The sequence below is a fragment of the Pelodiscus sinensis genome, chromosome 25 (genome assembly GCF_052426305.1).
Source record: "Pelodiscus sinensis isolate ZL-2025 chromosome 25, ASM5242630v1, whole genome shotgun sequence".
Taxonomy (NCBI): Eukaryota; Metazoa; Chordata; order Testudines; family Trionychidae; genus Pelodiscus; species Pelodiscus sinensis.
In genome coordinates, this window is record NC_143076.1 from 10,341,577 (window position 1) to 10,359,818 (window position 18,242).

At 43.5% G+C, this 18,242-nt stretch overlaps 1 protein-coding gene across 5 annotated transcripts in view; it reads left to right on the top strand.

Moving 5' to 3' along the window:
• The first annotated feature begins 10,627 nt into the window (after positions 1-10,627).
• ARHGAP32 (Rho GTPase activating protein 32) overlaps positions 10,628-18,242 on the top strand; it is a 472,553-nt gene continuing 464,938 nt past the window's right edge. For 3 of the 5 annotated variants that reach the window (XM_075909245.2, XM_075909242.2, XM_075909249.2), the window contains exon 1: positions 10,628-10,786. The gene's annotated coding sequence lies outside the window, so the exon portion shown is untranslated. Of the gene's footprint in view, positions 10,787-11,006; positions 11,787-18,242 lie in introns of those variants that run through there. The other 2 variants (XM_075909247.2, XM_075909243.2) reach the window with 1 other exon arrangement.

Below are 18,242 nucleotides of genomic sequence, written 5' to 3' on the forward strand. Positions count from 1 at the left end.
TAACCAAAGCCAGAGCAGGTCTACTCTAGGAAACTGTCTAAATAACTAAAATTGATTTAATAACACCCAAAATAACGAAATCGAACTAGTGTATCCACACTACAGGGAAGCCTTGAAATGAGTCCGAAGCAGATTCCATTAAGGTGACATGCTACCTTGACTTAGAGCCCCAGGAAACACTGGGGAGTAATTAGTTCAAATGACTCTGGGGAGTAGTTATTTCGAAATAGCGGCACTGGAGCATCCACACTACCGCTATTTTGAAATAACTATTTCAAAATTAGCATTATTTTCTGAAGTTAGCTGTAGTACAGATTTTGAAATAAGCAGCCTGTTATTTTGAACTAACGGGCGTGGTAGTGTGGATGCTCCACTGAGGGTATGTCTACACTACCCCGCTAGTTCGAACTAGCGGGGTAATGTAGGCATACCGCACTTGCAAATGAAGCCCAGGATTTGAATTTCCCGGGCTTCATTTGCATAAGCGGGGAGCCACCATTTTTAAAACCCCGCTGGTTCGAACCCCGTGCAGCGGAACCACTTCAGGCAGGGCATCAGGACAGCAGTTATTTCCCATGGCTGCTGCCTGAGGCTATCTGAGGCTCATGCTTAAAGAGACCCCCTGATATAGTTGTGTCTCGGGTTTGTCGCCTTTGCCTAACTCCTCAAGGGACAGCAAACCTATTCCTCTGCCTGTTATGGTTGCCCTTGCAGACACCTTAGCTATCCAGCTATGGAGCTAGATCTGCCTCTGGGCAGTCGATAGCTATTGCAGCTTGTGCTGCACCTCATGCAGCAGTTTCTGCAGGCTGCCTCCCAGGCCCTGCAGGAACCCAAGCCCCGCTCCATTTGGAAACTCTCCTTGCCGTTCTGTGGGCACAGCTCATGCTGCTGGATCCTGCCCACCTTTCCCTGCACACCTTGCTCTGCTGCCTCTGGTGTCAGTGCTGACTGGTGGGACCAGCTTATCGTGGAGCGGTGGAGCAACCAAAAGTGACTCCAGAATTTCTGGATGAGGAAGGACACCTTTCTGGAGCTGTGTGAGTGGCTCGCCCCTGCCCTCAGGCAACAGACACTGACTCACGTGAGACCCAACATTCCCTCCAGAAGCATGTCACTATAGTCCTTTGGAAGCTCATCACGCTGGACAGCTACTGATCCATCAGGAACCAGTTTGGCGTGGGGAGATTGACCGTTGGGGTCCTGGTCATGCAGGTATGGTGCTCTTTGGCTATTGTCCCAGGAAGGGGGTGAACTATTGGAATGGGGTTCCCTAGGGAAAGTGGAGCTTCGGGGGCAGTGGTGGGGATGGTGGTGCAAGCCCCCTCCTTGGGAGGTTTTTCAGTTTTGCCCTCACAAAGCCTTGTCAGGGGATGGGGTAAGTGGGGTATTGCTCCTGCTGTAGGGTAGTGGGGGGTGGGCTTGGAGACCTCTTGAGGGCCCTAGCACCCTGTGATTCTCTATTTTTGTCTCCTTCTACACGTAGTGTGGGCTATCAACACCATCCTATTGCACAGGGTCATCCACCTCGGTGACATGGATGCCTTTGCCAACATGGGCTTCCCCAACTGCGGAGGGGCTATTGACGGTACCCACATCCACATCCAGGCCCCAAACCACCCGGCATCTGTGTACATAAATCGGAAGGGGTATTTCTCGATGGTCTTACAGGCCATTGTGGACCACCATAGCCATTTCACAGATTCACCTCCTCACCCCAGACCTTAATGAAATCCAGGATCTCCACAACAGTCCAATATGGGGCCCTCTTCCACCCCTGGCCAGGGGCTTCTGAGGTAGCTTGCAGGCTCACTTGTAGCTGTGGGGGGCTTGGAGGGAGCACTGGGGTCACTCATGGCAGCAGGGAATGAGGAGCAGGGTGCTGCTATGTGGCACAGTGCCAGCAGGGCCTGTGTTATGCCACAGACCCTTTCCCTTCTCCCTACACCTTTAAAGGCTGCATGGGAAGGGATCCTATAGAGGTTTGAGTGGTGTGGACAGAACGGCCACCAGGGTAGCTGTGAGAAGCCTGCGAGACCAATTATTTCAAAATAAGCACAGCTGTGCCATCCACACTCACCCAATTTCGAAATAGGTGTTGTTTATTGTGAAATGAGGGTTTATTATTTCAAAATAAGAAGCCTGCTATTTTGAAATAATTTTGAAATGACATGCTTGCTCTGCAGATGCTTCCCTTGTTATTTTGAAGTAATTCTATAGTGTAGACATGCCATAAGGTGCCATAGGACCACTTATTTTTAAAGTTACAGACTAACATGGCTACCCCTCTGAAATATTTTAGCTACAGGACAGTAATTTGCCGACAACACTGCTTCCAATCTGATGAGCCTCTATTAATAACCCACCTGTTCATCACTCGTAGTCAATGTTCCAACTAATTTTTTCCATCCTTGTGCCGGATAAATTTTATGTGCACTGAAGCATGTATGGATGTGCACCATCATTAGAAACATGTGCTGCCAGCTGTGGGCATTGTGGGAGCTCGGCTAAACAGCTGGGAAGCATTTAAATCGCTCCTCCTTGGCTGCCCAAATGCTCATCTTACAGGGAACACTGCTTTGTATTACCGGATTCTATTATGCAACAGCAATATGTTACAGCTTTATCCATGAGCACACTTCTGAATTCTGCTGAGATGAAGCACTACCACTAGAAATACAGTACAGCAATAGCTATTTCTGGTAAGGATTGCATTTTCTGTGACTGATGGTGAAAAATATAGGATCATGACTGAAACCCTCACATTGACTTCAATGGGTCAGGATTTCACCCTTGATATCTAGGGGCTTGTCTATTACATATTGTACTAATTCACTAAAGGTGTGTTTTGCAATTGATGTAATCAAATCAGTGCAAATTTGTGTGTATACACTCTTGTGTTACAACGTGGCTTGGTTTTGGTTTACGTAGATTAAACTTAATGCTGTAAGTGACCCAAATTGAAATAATGGTGTCTCTGTGCAAACTTGCATTGATTTAGTTAAAAAAAGTATGCATAGGTAAACTCTAGAATCCATATATAGTTTTTGCAGTCCACATAAAAGCAAAATATGGCTGAGCCCTGAATGAAAGCAATATAAAACAATTCTGACCATCCAGGGAAATATAATATATCCTCCTATAACATCTTAAGTGCCTAGTTCTAATGATGCAGTACCAAGTTCTGTCGGTTAACTATCTCTTCTATATGACTGCCTGCGAACTGCATACAAATTGATTTATTTCAATGAGTATTGGCTTGCTTTCCTCATACTATAACATATATTGATGGCCCTGTGCTACTTCCTGCTTGCATCATTTAGTCTAACTATGTAGATTTTGTAGGTCTAACTGGCTTTTCAGTTGTGTAGATTCCGTCAGCTACTTCTTCGACACATAAATAAATTATTATAATAAATGTTAAATTATTTGGAGCAGACTCTTAACACTTTAGGTCACCTCTTGTGGTTTTCTCTTCAGATTCCAATGGACTTTGTACTTTTAAAGCACTTTCCATATAAGGACTGGATTTCAAGGCACTTTGTATAAATTGAATTAAGTTCCCCCACAGCTCATGAGTCCTATCTTAAACCTGTGAAACTGAAGCACAGAGAAGTGAAGTGACCTGCCTGGGGTCATATAAGTACTCGAGAAAAGGGTTCTTTCTCCACCTTTCTCTGAAACGGTGGATAATCATAAAGTCACTCTCTGACTGAGAAACAAGGCTAATACTTGCTTGTCCATCTCTTATCCATGAAGTGCTATGAGATTCTGAGGTAAATCTATAGCAGTATGATAGAATAGCAGCCCATTTTCCCCATTCTTCCCTTCCTCAATCATTCCTTTTCTTTTGTTTGTTTTTGTTATGGTTTTATGTTTATTCTGTAAACATTAACCAGTAATGCTTGCCAGTGGCTGCATCATCCTCTTATATGAAGTGATGGGAAGGAATTGCCAAATGAAATGTTTTGTCACTAATATCATTGTTATATCCGTCATCTCATTCTCAGGAACAACTATTGGACAAGAGAAGGGAGGAAAAAGAGTGGGTGGCACACAACATTTTAAGACATCACCAAGTCAGCTTCATCTAAGCGCATAGACTAGATTGCTCTTAGCCAGTCAGCCAACATGTTATGACTTTCTATAATTTCTCCCAGCAATGGGTGACCTCTCTTTCTGTCAATGTTGAGGGTAAAAAAATAACATCTCTTCTAATCAGGCAAGATGCCTTCTTCCCTTTCCATAATCTTGCTTCTTAATGGGAAATAAAAAAGCTTGTATCTGATGAAGGTTGGGGTAAAACTGTGTGACAAACCATGTGATCCTCACAGAGATCTCTTGTGACAACAGGACTGAATTCCCACTCATGATATAATTATGGATCAACATTTCTGCAAGGTACTTGTAAGACTGCAGACATTCTGATCTGTTAGGGTATGTCTACACTTGCACCCTAGTTCGAACTAGGGATGCAAATGCAGGCATTCAAAATAGTCAGTGAAGAGGGGATTTAAATATCCCGCGCTTCATTAACATGATCTCGCCAGCGCGTTACTCTGAATGCCAGTTGTTTCGGAAATGAAAGTGCACGCCAGAATGTGTGAGTTCGAACCAAACCCCTTGGTTCGAACTAACGTTACTCCTCAAAAAATCCCTGCTTCATTGACTATTTTGAATGCCTGCATTTGCATCCCTAGTTCGATCTAGGGAGCAAGTGTAGACATACCCTCAGAGTAATGGAAGTGGCACTTTGTCCTGCCTTTGGACAAAGACTTCTCTGAAACCAATATGCTGTTGAGATGAACTACAGAGAGTAACCTTTAGATTTGGATAGTAAAGAGTAGATGAGCCCACCAGACAGCAAGCAGTAAACTAATAGGCAAGGGGAGAAACAAATCATGTCTGTCCTTTCCACTAAGGGAGCTAGGTTCAAGGACTTTGCACTGATCTCTCTACTCAGTCTGCCAGCATTTCCAAGCATAACCAGGAGCCCATCCAGCTGTTGGACAAGGGCATAGTGAATACTAACTAAAGGCAACACTTGATTAGGTTTCACCCCCACTTTGCTTTTAAGGAATAAGCAAAACCGCTTCAAACTTAAAAAAAAAAAAATAAAGACAGTGCAATATTAAGGTTTGTGGGAGGGAGCTAAAGAGAGGAAATACAGCAGGAACTCTCAGGATATAGCGTCCAAAGAGCCATGACCTTTCTTTGATCTACAGTTTCCTTAGGCCACTTTCCCATGTGTCGCTTCACCATTTGTTTTCAGTTATGCAGACATAACGAAAATATTCTGATTAGGAGCAGCAGCAAAAGCATCTGGCAATATCACTAGTTATTCATTCTAAAGACATGGGGAATATGATAGTCCACACATGAGAACTCTTAAGACTATGCTAATGTTGGTGCTGTCTAATAAACAGGAGTGCATGGCCACATGGATTTTATGGTGGTCATAATATTAGCAATGTACATTTACAGCACCCTACCTCAAAGCACTTAAAGTAAGTAATGAATAAACAGAGATCACCTGCACCACTGAAATACATTCCCCTCTGCAGAGGCTCACTAGATCCAGACTCAGGATAACAACAATTGGTAACAGTTTAGGTTTTCGTTTTCTTGTAGGCTGCTAGTGGAAATCCAGTTGAAAATGTTCAGTGGTTCCAAGAGGCCACAGCATTTTAGAGCAAAGCAATACTTTTATTGGTCTTCTGGCTTCTGGGACATCTCTATTCCAGTTAGAAACATCAGAGGCCACTTGAAGGGTCCTAATGAAGTTTATCTGAATTTCCGTTAGTGAGGGAGACCATTTCAGATGTGACATGGCAACCAGCTGAATGCTGGAGAACTTGCAATCTTACTATATATTTTAGAAATGTGTGCCTGCCTGAGCGCGAGTCCATTTGTTCAAGAACTCCTCCTAAATGGTAAGAAGTAAGACCACCAGATTTGGTATGCCGTTTCTTTTTATCATAATTTAAAGCAAAGTCAGGGGTTGGTTGAGCCAGAATAATGAGATGTGCCTGGAATTTGATTTTCTCATAAAATGGAAAGGGAAGAGGTTTGGCAGGTGGGAGTTATACTGCAGAATGACCACAGGGAGTAGCAAGGAGCCAGAGATGGGGACCAGGAAGCTATAACCTCATCCAGCCAGCAGGGGGTAGTGGTGAAGAAAGGGACAGCTATTCTACTATGTATTTCAGAGAGTTTGTCTGTGTGTCTGTTTGTCTATGTATCTGTCTGTCTGCTAGCCAAGGCACATGCACCCCTCCACCAGCTGTACCCACTGGAGCTACAGTGGCCATGGACTGGTGCTTTTCACCTGCCCCCAAGCTGCTGTAGTGAGAGAAGGCTGGGTTGTCCTGTCTCCCCAGGGCAGCCTGCACACTGAACCCTTTATCGCAGGCCCCTCCCCAAGAACAATGATTTGAATGAAGAAAAACAAAAGTTATCTGAGTTAAGCAAAGACTTGAGCAAGGCCGGGCAAATCTTCTACTCTGCTATATATTTGAGAGTCTATTTGTCTGCCTATCTGTTCATGAACTCTTCCTAAATATAAGAGCTAGGACCACCAAATTCAGATACAGCTTCCTCTTACCCACTCCTGCTTTGTTATGATAAGATATGGGCCATGGGCCAGATTCAACCAGCCAAGCCACCAGATCTGGCCTGTAGGCTACCCCATCAGGATCCTCAGGCACGGAGCAGCTCATGCCACTTTAAGTGGCTGGCTGCTCCCTGTGGCTCTTTGCACTGGGTGCCGGGGAGGAGTGTGGTTTTGCATGCTGTCCCTGTCCCCTAGCAAAAATCTCTCAACTCCCATTGGCTCAAACCCTTTGCACCTCCTTCTCCACCCCTTTATCTGGGTCACAACTTCCTCCGAGATCCTGCACCCCCTCCTACACTTCTTCCCAGGTCAGAATCCTCTCCTGCACCCACAACCCATCCCGGACCCTCCACCCTAAGCCCATACCCCAGATCACTGTTTCTCAGCCAGCGGTATGAGTACCTCTAGGGGTACTTGAGAGAAGTCTGGGGGGTATGTAAACACAACTGACATTTGGGGAAAACTGAATTTTTGTTTTAAGTTTTACAGTGTTTTATTATTTTTGTACTTTTTACTCCCCAAAATTTCATCACCCGCCCATGATTAAGTTGCTTAAACAAATGTGTTACAACGGTAGAAAAAATGTTGTTTGAAAACTGTACTAGGGGTACTTACAATTTTTTTTGAAAAAGGGGTACTTTATAAATACAAGGTAGAGAAACAGATTATAACCCACTCCTTCACCCAAACTCCCTCTCAGGTACCACACCCTCTTCTGCACCCCAGTCCTCTACCCCAAACTCCTTTCTGCACCCAACCTCCGTCTCAGACCCCACACCCTCTCCATAGAAAAGTATGGTTCTTGACTACTTACCAAAACCTTGGAGTGGCCCCCAATCAAAAATTATTGTCCATCCCTGACTTAAAGCAATATAAGGGTTTGTTGTGCCAGAAAAATGGGATGTGCCTGGAATGGGATGGCTTCTCAGAAAACCAAACAAAAGAGAGAGAAAATCACCAGGAAGGAGAAAGGGGCTGGCTGGGGGTTTGCCCTCCTTCCCAGCTGAGACCTTCTGCCTATTAGGGCACTCTTTAGATTTGTACGGGGATGTTGCTGACTATTCTCCTTCATCAGGGGCCACATTCACTATAGCCCTTTTTGTTAAAACACAGCAAATGATAAGCATTTGTAGTGATGAAGAAAAAAATACACTTCTTGGAATTCCCTTTTTTTAAATTATTAAAAAAATTAAACAGAAAAATTGTAGCAATCCCTTTAAGAAATTTGAAATAAACATTAACATAATAAAATAATACTGTATTTTTTAAAAAAAACAATCATTTAAATAAATCATGTACATTTTCCTTTTATTTAAAAAAACTGAATTAAGGACCTGAGTAATGCCAGGTAAGTGCTAATAGTTACTATTTGTTGTGTTATATGTTTTTATACATCCATTCAAATAATATCTCTTTTCACTGATTAAATGAATTCACACCCACCTGTTGGGTGGAACACAATCAGTGTTAAAAAGCTCTGCTTTTGACAGGATGTAAGGAACAATCTTATTATCATAAAATCTAAGAACAACTTTAGGTCTGTGGAATCTAGTTAATTTGGGATTCAATGAGGGCACTAGGATTGACACCCGTTCTCTTATTTAGAAAAGCCCCATAATATCATATGTAACGATGAAAGGTTAGGATCCCTTGCTAAAGCCTTGAGGAGGAGGAGAATGGATCTCTAGCTCCAAAGGAGGTCATTCTGCTGTGGACTGCTCCTGTTCATGGATGATTTATGCACATCCAGTTTTGAGTGAGTAAGCAGGGTCATGACATTTGGGCTATAGTAGGCGATCTGCATGCATGTTGGGCCACAGACACTAGCTTCTTGCAGGTGGTAGACAGGGGGGAGACTGCACTTGTTGACTGTTATTGATATGGATAGATAGATATTGAGGTTTATTGACAACTAAGGATTTAAATCAAATACTCCCAAGTATAGCTATTTAACTTGCACTCTTGCAATTCAAATTGACAAGTTACCATTCCCTCATTTCATCTCTCTGTGTACTTAAAGGCAGAATAAGTACCACAGATTCTGTATGGACTGTCTACTGCAAGGCACTATGTGCATTACTCACCATAAGCTCACGTTGTAGGTCAGTGCTAAAGGAGGAGTGCCCTCCAAAGGACTAGTCTGCAGTAGTGGTCTTTGGGGCACTAAATATGCACCAAGGATGAGAATTTTACAGATATGTAAGGGGCTAAAAGAATTTTCAGAAGCCCCTAAAAAATCCCTCAAGGCACCCAAATACCTTTAAAAATCTGGCCCCTAACACTTGAAGGTCTGTACAGAATGATGAGATGGCAAGATTGTGAACATAAACTTTTACTGCAGCACTCCAGGAATTTTGATTTAGTAAAATATTTGCCTTCTATTAATTTTGCGTTTGAGCTGGAAGATATCTGGGGCAGAGAGGAGAAAAGAATGCATTTGTTTAATATTAAATCAGGCTGACTTTAATGACTAGACTAACACTGGGTTTTAGGGCTAGATTTCTTTGATAATTAGGTGGAAGACATTTTACTTTAAGGTTTTATTGTAACCCTGGTGTAAGTAGTAAAACTAGGGATCAGTGGTCCCATAAATCACAGAAAACTCAAATGATGGACTTACAGTACTTTCTGATTTGACTTGTACAAGTTTTATGCTTCACACATTTAATGGAGTAACTTCTGATTTACATCAGTTGTAAGATAAGAATCAATGCCTGCGTAACAGGGCAAACAGTACACACAATCTTTGACAGCAAAACAAATAAGCAAAAACAAGCAAACCCCAAAATATGCCATGGTGCCAGATTTTCAGATATTTAGCAACCACAAAGCGTTTCGGTGATCAATGTGCTTAACTCTCTTCCAAATATTTCCTTTATTTCTTTTCCTCATGAATAGGATTAGTTGGGATTGGTCCTGCCTCGGGCAAGGGGCTGGACTTGATGACCTCCTGAGGCCTCTTCCAGCTTTATGATTCTATGATCATCTCTGTTTACTATGTGTACGACTGTAGTGCTACCTGCTGTACAGAGAACAAAAAGACAGTCCGTGTCCCAAGAGGCCTACAACTGAAGGATGTAAGACAAGATGGATATAAACAGAGAAATACAAGGAAACAATGAGACAACTTTGGTCATCATGATAGGCAGTCTCTTTACACATCTTAAGTGCCTTGCTCAGCAGCAATCTCATGCACAAAAAACACCTCTTGTTGTGCACTTCCAAACTCACTCAAACCCAGGGTAACCCCCTCATCCCACACCGTTGCCTGGCCCCACTAAAGCTGTCCAGCACCTCACCTGTCCCAGTATCCAGCTCACATTCCCAGCATGCAGCTCCTCATACAGCTCTCCAAGGCCCATACAGCCCTTCCATAGTGCCCACCCCTTCCCATACAGACCCCTGCTCCCCAGTGCCCAGCCCTCATACAGCCAAGCCACCCACCTTCCTGTGCCCAGTTCCCCATACAGCCCCCAGCCCCCTAAAGCCTCTACCCCCTTATTGCCCTGTCACCCACCTCCCCATACAGACCCTCCATGCCATACAACCCCCGCCTCAGTCCCTATACAGACCCTACCCCGAGTGCCCTGCCATCCACCCCCCAACCAGACCCTCCGGGCCCTACAACCCGCTCCTCTGCAGTGCTCAGCACCTCTATAATAATATAGGCTATATAGCCCCTGGTGCTCAGGCCTCATACAGCCCCCACTCCTATAATGCCCAGCCCCTCACCTCCCAACCCCTATAGCGCCCACCCCTCACCCTCCCAACCCCTATAGCGCCCACCCCTCACCATCCCAATACCCATAGAGACCCCCATCCCCCACTGCTCAGCCCCTCAGTATTCACACAGCCCCACCCCCACAGCGCCCAGCCCCTCCCAAACAGCCGCCCAGCATCCACTCAGCCCCCACCCCCATAGCGCCCAGCTCCCCCCACAGCCTCCCGCGGGGGCGGGGCTCCCGGCCCGGCGCGCCCTGGCCCCTCCCCCGGCGCGGCGCAGTCCTGCCCCTGCCCGGCCGGTCCCCTCAGGCGCAGCGCGGCGCGCGGAGCCGCCAGCCCGGCTCGTGTCCGTCCAGCCCGCGCGAAGCCCGCCCGGCCGGGGCGGCAGGATGCGGCGCGCCGGGGGCCCGGCCAGGCACCGGCGCTAGGCGGGCGCCGCGGCGGGGCGAGGTGAGCGGGGCGAGGGCTCGCACGGCCGGGCCGCCCTGGCGCACCACGGAGCGGGGGGAAGGGTTGGGCGGCCCCCGGGTGGGGGAGGGGAAAGGAGCCCCGCTGTGCACCGTGCACGCCCCCGTGCACCCCCCGCCCCCCCGTGCACGCCCCTGGCACCCCTCCTGTGCACCGTGCACCCTCCTGTGCACCGTGCACCCCCCTGTGCACGACTGTGCACGCCCGGCTTGGCCCCGTGCAACGTGCCTATCGCCATACTGGCTGGGGCCTTTGCATGGGCTCCTGCCCCCTTCCCCCCGTGCAAGATGCACCTGGTCTGTCCCCGCGGGGATCGCGGCCGTGCAGGCGGAGCCGCGTGCATGGCTCGAGCCTGGCGGGGCTAGCGAGTGCCTCGCCCCCGTGCACCCAGAGCCATGTGCGCACCCCAGGGCTGGCTGCCAGGCCGCGAGGGCGGCTCTTGCAGCGCCGCCGTGGGATAGGCACCGTGCGTCGCAGACCTGCCTGGTACGCGGCGGAACAGGCAGCTGGGCTGCTCACGATCAACGCGCCCGCTGCGAGGTCGGCTCTGGAGCCCTAGGACAGGGCTCGCTGTATTGTGTCCCCCCGCACCGCCGTGCAGCATGCGCCGTGCAGCCCTGCTTCATGCCAGCATGAATGGGAGACCGTGAAATGTTCCAGTGCTTCGCGAGAAACGTGCTTGTCTAGGGCCGGTTGTGTGGGGAGAGGAGTAAGCGCCCCTGCATTGTAGCCCCTGAGCATCTCTGCACACCATGAGCCTGGCGGTCCTGGTTTATGTAAGAGTGGATAGAAACGCTGAATGGCCCCAGTGTATCGCAGGGAACGTATTACAGCGCTGGTTGTAGTGAGGAAAGGGACAGAAATCCCTGAATTATTTCCATGCCCTGCTCATTACTGTGCCCTGAGCCGTCCTAGCATTACTGCAGAGTCCCTGCACTGAGGACCTGGAATCTGCCATTCTCATGCTAGCATTTGTTTGAAGGTAAGAAAAAGTGACTTCCCTTTACTAGGACTTCTGCATAATTCTTCTGCAGTGAATCACTGCCCTTTCCCATCCCTCAGTGACAAGTTTTCATTGAATTCCAGCTTGTGTTTTTGTTTTCCTCAAGGGTTTTCCTCTTGACTCTGGGTTATGTCAATATTTCTTATAAATAAACTTGAATGTTTAAGCATACAGTATTGTATGCTCTTTTCTGTTTGTTAAAAAATAAACAAACAAAAACCCTTTATTTTCAATTCCTGGGTCTTGCTTTTAATTCTATCTAGTCATCATCCCATGCTCCTGCCTTAAGCAGCATGACAGGAGCAGCATCTCTAGGATGCAACAGAATTATAATTCCCAGGAATTTGTTAAAAAAAGGATAATTGGGATTTCAAAGGGGATGTGTTTAATTATAAAGCTTTTTAAATTTTAGAAACACAGCATTGTACTCTTTGGCTAGCATACAGCTGGTGTGTTTCTCTACATAGCTCATCCTTTTCTATTGTTTAACATGTCCTTTGTGATATTTTTAAATGGGTTTCTTTTGAGAGCCCTTTTAGTTCTTTTCAGTTGAATTAAACATCCACAATCTTTCTTGGATTATTAGGACATTTTATAGTTAAAATATGTCCTATGAAAAATACAAGATATGGAAGTGCACTGAATGGGCATCTCATTGTTTGCATAGTTTTGAGAGAGAGTATTAACGCAGTAGATATTCCTTAGTTAGCTTTCATATTCAATTTGAAGCACTTCTATTCACAGTAGTGGAGGAAAAAAGAGCTATTTAGGGTTTTACTGTAATGGAAGGTGCTGAGCACTTTCAACTTGGGGGTAAAGTCAAGCAATTGCTTCTGTCTGAGCATAAAGGAAATTAGGAGTTTAATTGCCATTAAGATCTCTACAGAGCATTTTCAAGGCTTTCAATGTGTTCTGGTTTTTTTTCAGTGGCTTTATTTGTAACTTACTCAGAGTAAAGTCCTATCTCTCTGAAATCAACTTTGAGGATCCATCTGGAGCCCTGATCTATTGCATCAAAGTGAATATACATGCTTATACTGTGATAGACTACAGTAATTTTTCTTCCTCCCCCATTTTTCTTTTCCTCATACCCCCTTTTCATCTGAGCCAGTGCAACAAAACAGCACTTTGGACAGAGACTCCGGAGGCCTCAGCTGGGGATAGGCGTTTACTGTAATGACTAATATTGTGTATGCTGGGAGTGCGATTAAGTGGAATTAAGGAAATGGCAAATTAGAAGTTCCCTTTAGTCGTATAATTTTTAAGGATGAGTGTTAAAAATACTTAACTGTATTTTCCAATGTGGTGAAAACATTCCTCTTCCATTGATGTGGGCTCTTGTGCTTGGGCTTCGAATGCTATTGTAACAATGGCTATTCAAAATGTCCAAATCATGGTAATGTAGTTGAGAATTGAGCATGGGATAAATGCCTCCATTTTCTTAGAGTAGGCACAGTTTTCCTAACATGCTTATTTAGTAACATACAATTTATTCCAGTTTTCCAAATATGTGCTTACTCACCCATGGCAATTTATTTTGACTGTAGAGTAAAATACCATACACTTTTTGGTTATTATTATACTCATTATGGTAAAGAGCAAGCAAATAGATTTTGAGCCTGGGCTGGTACATTTTCATGACAATTTTCCAAGGCTGCTTTATGCTACATCAAATAGATAAGAGTAGAGTGTGATGATTTTATAATATTTGAACATATTGTAACCATCTGAAAGAATCAAAATGTATTCCTTTGAGGGTACTAAGTGATTGTGAAAATAAAAGGGAAAAAATATAGTGACAGTCTAGCAGTATGTATTGTGTACGACCTATTGTTTAGGGCAGTATTTCTTAAACTTTTTGAGACCATGGAACACCAAGCAATAATATTTTTTTATGTGGAACATCTATGAAAATTTTCTTTAAAAAAAATTGTCACATCACACACAAAAAGACAAAAACAAAGAAGTAACAAAAACAAAGAAGAGGTAGAGGCACACCTGCGAGTTGTTCACAGAACACCAGTGTTCCTTGGAACATAGTTTAAGAAACACTGGTTTAGGGGTTAATTATACGATTAAAATAATAATACGGTGTACATAATGAACTGGAATATTCCTGCATTGACAGAAGCAAATTAGTTTCACTGAATTAACTTGCAGTTCAATATCACAGCATGCTGCAGTGTAATGAAAACCGTGTGCCGAAGAATAAGTTGCTGGTCAAGTTTCTGAAGTTACCGGTGCAATTTGAGACTGATAGATGCAGTTATTTCTAGAGAATCTATGCAAATGAGACTAGCCACTAACCTTAACCTTTTGTGCATGTTGTTAACAAGATATTTCGGCCTAATTAGTCACTTGAAAATGATCATAAACTGTCACTATCTTCCCTGAATTTTATATTTGATACAAAGTAGGAATAAATACAATTGTCATTTGAACACCAGGGGAAAAAAATCCTGACTGTGACAGCAATTAGGTTGCGGAGTAGACGCCCAAAGAAAATTGTGTATGGAATCTCTTTGCTTGGGACACGTTACATTTAGTCTGGCTAAAGCACTAGTTAAAGTAAATAGGGATCAGTGCCTTCAGTAAGTGTTATCCCTGGTGCTTATGTAGCTCAAACTATTTTAGAAGCAAATATTTGCTATTTGGATGCACCAGATTGCATTAAATGTTAAAACGTGTCTTTTCCCCATTTCAAAACACACAAGTTGAACGCTTTACTGTTCTGTCAATATATTGATAGATCTTTTGGGAACCAAGGTAGAATGTTTCCAAAAATACGTGTGTACTAGGTGGTGCTCTCTTACTTTGTTATAGTCATGAGAGAGGGTTTGTTTAAAAGAGAAAAATATGAATAGATTCCCCAAGCCTTCCTCTCCTCATCAAATAAGTGCCCCCAGGGTGCTGTTTTCATTGTGAATGGGGGGATTATTTTAATTGGAAATGCCTGCTAAAATATTGGCAGCACATCAGTGTCTAATAGTTTCTTTCTGTCTCCAGTGTCTATGAGATTTGTAAGAGCTGTTTCTTTCGGTTGTTAGTTCTGAGCCATTTAAGATGATTCAGGGTCTGCCAGCACACTGCTAAGTAATGGAGAGGGATAAAATGGTGGAAGATTTAAAGAGACTTTAGTACATTTGTGAATTTTTCTTCTAAAACCTTGAGTGGATTAGATACTCAGGTGAGACTGTAACAGTGTGGCTTCAGCCAGGAGTACTGTAATTTGGACATGTGCTTTACAAGCTTCCTCACACAACTGAACCTGTATGTTCAAATCTTGAATTGCAGTACTCCTAGTCGTGGGACTTCAGTGAGCAGAGGCCATCATAAAATCACAAAGCTACCAAATAAGCAATATGATAGGCTTGGAAGAGGCTGGGACTTGGATTAATTTTGCCAAACTGCATCTGGCAAAGTGCGTTTTTGCCCATGAAAGCTGATGCTCAAATAAATCTGTTAGCCTTTAAGATGCCACAGGATTCCTTGTTGTTTTTGCAAATGCAGACTAACATGGCTGCCCCTCTGATACTACTAACTATACACTAACTCTGAGCTCTGGTGGGTTGTTGTTCATTTGTAGTATTTACATTTACAATTTTTTTAAAGTGGGTTACAGAGGTGAAAACAAATGTCTTTTGGTGATGCTGTTTGTGTTACGACAAATAGTAAAATGACTTAATTTTTACTCCTCCACAATAATTAATTTTCAATACTCATGGTAAGTGGAGGAGTAGGAAGGCATAGGAGAGCTCGCATTGTTCAGTTCCTAGGGCATCACACTGCTAATCCAGAGATCTGGATTTTATTCCTATCTCTTCCAATGACTTAAGTTATGTTACTACCCTATCCTGCCTCAGTTGCGCCATCAGGAAATTGGGATAATGGTGTTTACCCAGATTGTAAAGCCCTTTAAGAGGTATTGATGAAAATGCTTTTGTGTATGTGTGTCAAAAATCAATGTAAAGTTTGAATAGAATTTTTTTTCCAAGAGAATAAATTTCAGTTTTAAAACTGAAATTTGGTAGTAGAAAAGTCTGAGTTTTACGTATTAATGCATTAAGTTTTTTCAAGTTACACAAACTTTTATAGAAGGTGTAAGCCTCTTCTGAGGGGGGGGACCTGGCACTGACTTCTGTTGGGGCCTACGTGAGTGCAGAGAGACACTCCATAGGCTAGATTAGCAAATTGGGACCACTGGTTATTTGTGAGATTATCCCGAGACTACTTTGAGTTTTATTTAAGTTGCTTTCTCTGCTGTTTAGATGAAGTGAGTGTGCAGTACAAACTACCCTTTCAGCTAGTTACTCAATTGGATTTACTTCTCCAGTGATAGACAGGAAAATAATCACGGTTAAGGTTGATGACTTTTTCCAATCTGACTTTCACCAGGAAGAAACTTTATTACCTCCTCATGAAATGCATTGTTAATTAGCTACTGATTGTTTAAGGTGATAAACACTGTAATCAATCTAATACATTCTCCATGTATACTATACCAGCTTGCTTATTGATTTATCTAATTTGTTAATATTATTTTGAATATTCACATATTGACCATAGGTATATAGATATTATATGTGCACTGGCAATTTGCTATCATTTGGGGACAGTTTTCATTTCAGCTATGCAGGTGTGTGTGTGAATTAGCTATGTATTTACAGTGGTGAAACTGAGATCAGAAATTATGCCTTTGGCTTTTGTAGATGAGTAATATTATTATTTTAGCTTGCTTTGAGACCACATTTGTATTCCTTTCTGGCTTCTGTGGCTGCATAAAATATGGCTTCTGAACAGTTCAGCAATAATGGTTTCTGGTAGGATAGCTAACTGAAACAGTATTTCAACATACATTACTGATCAATGAATTGCTGTGTTGCTCAATACATTGTCTTCATAGCTTCTGTGTTAAGGTAAGATTAAAAAGAATTGAATTAGACCCTACGATTATTCTTTTGTAGCTGTTAGTGTTTGTACTGTTATGATAGAAACTGAAAGATTATGGATCTTGGAGTTACTATTCAATGTAATTCTGCTTCAGGTTCTGTCACTAGAATGTTCTAAGAGATGTTGAGCAAAATTTGCCCCTCTGAAGTTTTCTTTTTCTTTGTCTATAAAGAAGGTACATAATTATATTTATCTTTTTGTAGAGTGCTTTGAAATAGGGATGTTGTAGTGTAGCTGATTAACCAATTCACTGATAAGCAAAAGCTTATAAGTTAATGCTGTAGATTACATGCATTCCCCTCCCTGCTTGCCAGTAAATTTTTTAGCCGGGTCTGGGACCTACCCCTGCTGCGGCTCTGCATTTAAAGTGTATTAGAAGCCAGAAGGGAAGGCAGCTTGGCTCAGTTCCAACTTGTTCTGAGTCCGGGAGCTCAGACAACTCCCCTTCCCGGACAGGCAGCTGGTTTGCGAGGGGAGCTCGTTTTTAAACCGGCTCCCCTTGCAGACTAGCTCTCGCCTGGCACTCCACACTGCCAGAGGCAGCAGCGTGGAGTGACAGGGGGCTCCTTGGGAGTGAGGCCAGAGTGCACTGGCTGACAGCCTCACTCCCAGGGACTACAGAAGAGTCGAGTAACTGATAAGCATTCATGAGGCTAATCGATTATTCAATTAACCGATATTTAACATCCCTACTTTGAAATATATGGAAGAAAATTCGATAGCTATATGTTTTATTATTAGGTACACATTGGCAAATCTAGATAATCAGTCTCTTAAAAGGTGCCTTGCTAGTGGTATTACCTTGTTAGAGCTAGTGGTATTACCTTGTTAGGAGCACTTTTAAGATTAAACATTTGTTTTTTTTCTTAGGAGGTAATCTTCTGGGTGTCTCATTTATTGGAGTTATATTGATCACTTTATAAAGAAGTGTATCTAATTTTTAAATTAACATTTTCCATTGGATTGTAAACATTTCTGGGGCTCTCTTAAGCAAGATACGTAGGGCTTGTCTACACATACAGTGCTGCAACATGTCTGGTGGGAATGCTCTCTCTCCCCCACGTGGGCATAATTAAATCAGTTCTATGAACAGTGGTTGGAGCTATATTGTTGGCTAGGGCAACTTTGGTGCATATGTCAGTGTAACTTACTTCACGCAGGGGCAGGGTGTTGAAGTCAAATCCCTGAGTGATGTAAGTTATACTCATATAAGATAGACCTAGCCTTAGACATTAAATTGCCTTGATTAGCAGAGCAAATTGCCTCATAGAATCATTGCTGCTAATCAAAAAGCAGTTTTCTGTAATTTATTTTGCTAACAATGTTCCATGAAAATTATCACATGAATTCTTCGGTCACTGTGCCGTGTCAGTCACAAGGGAGCACATTGGAAAAACAGACTCAGCATTTAGTGTTAGAGAAGTAGTTTGATGTCTTTTGGTGATAGTATGAGAACAAGACAGAGGTAGCAGGATGTTGGAGAGG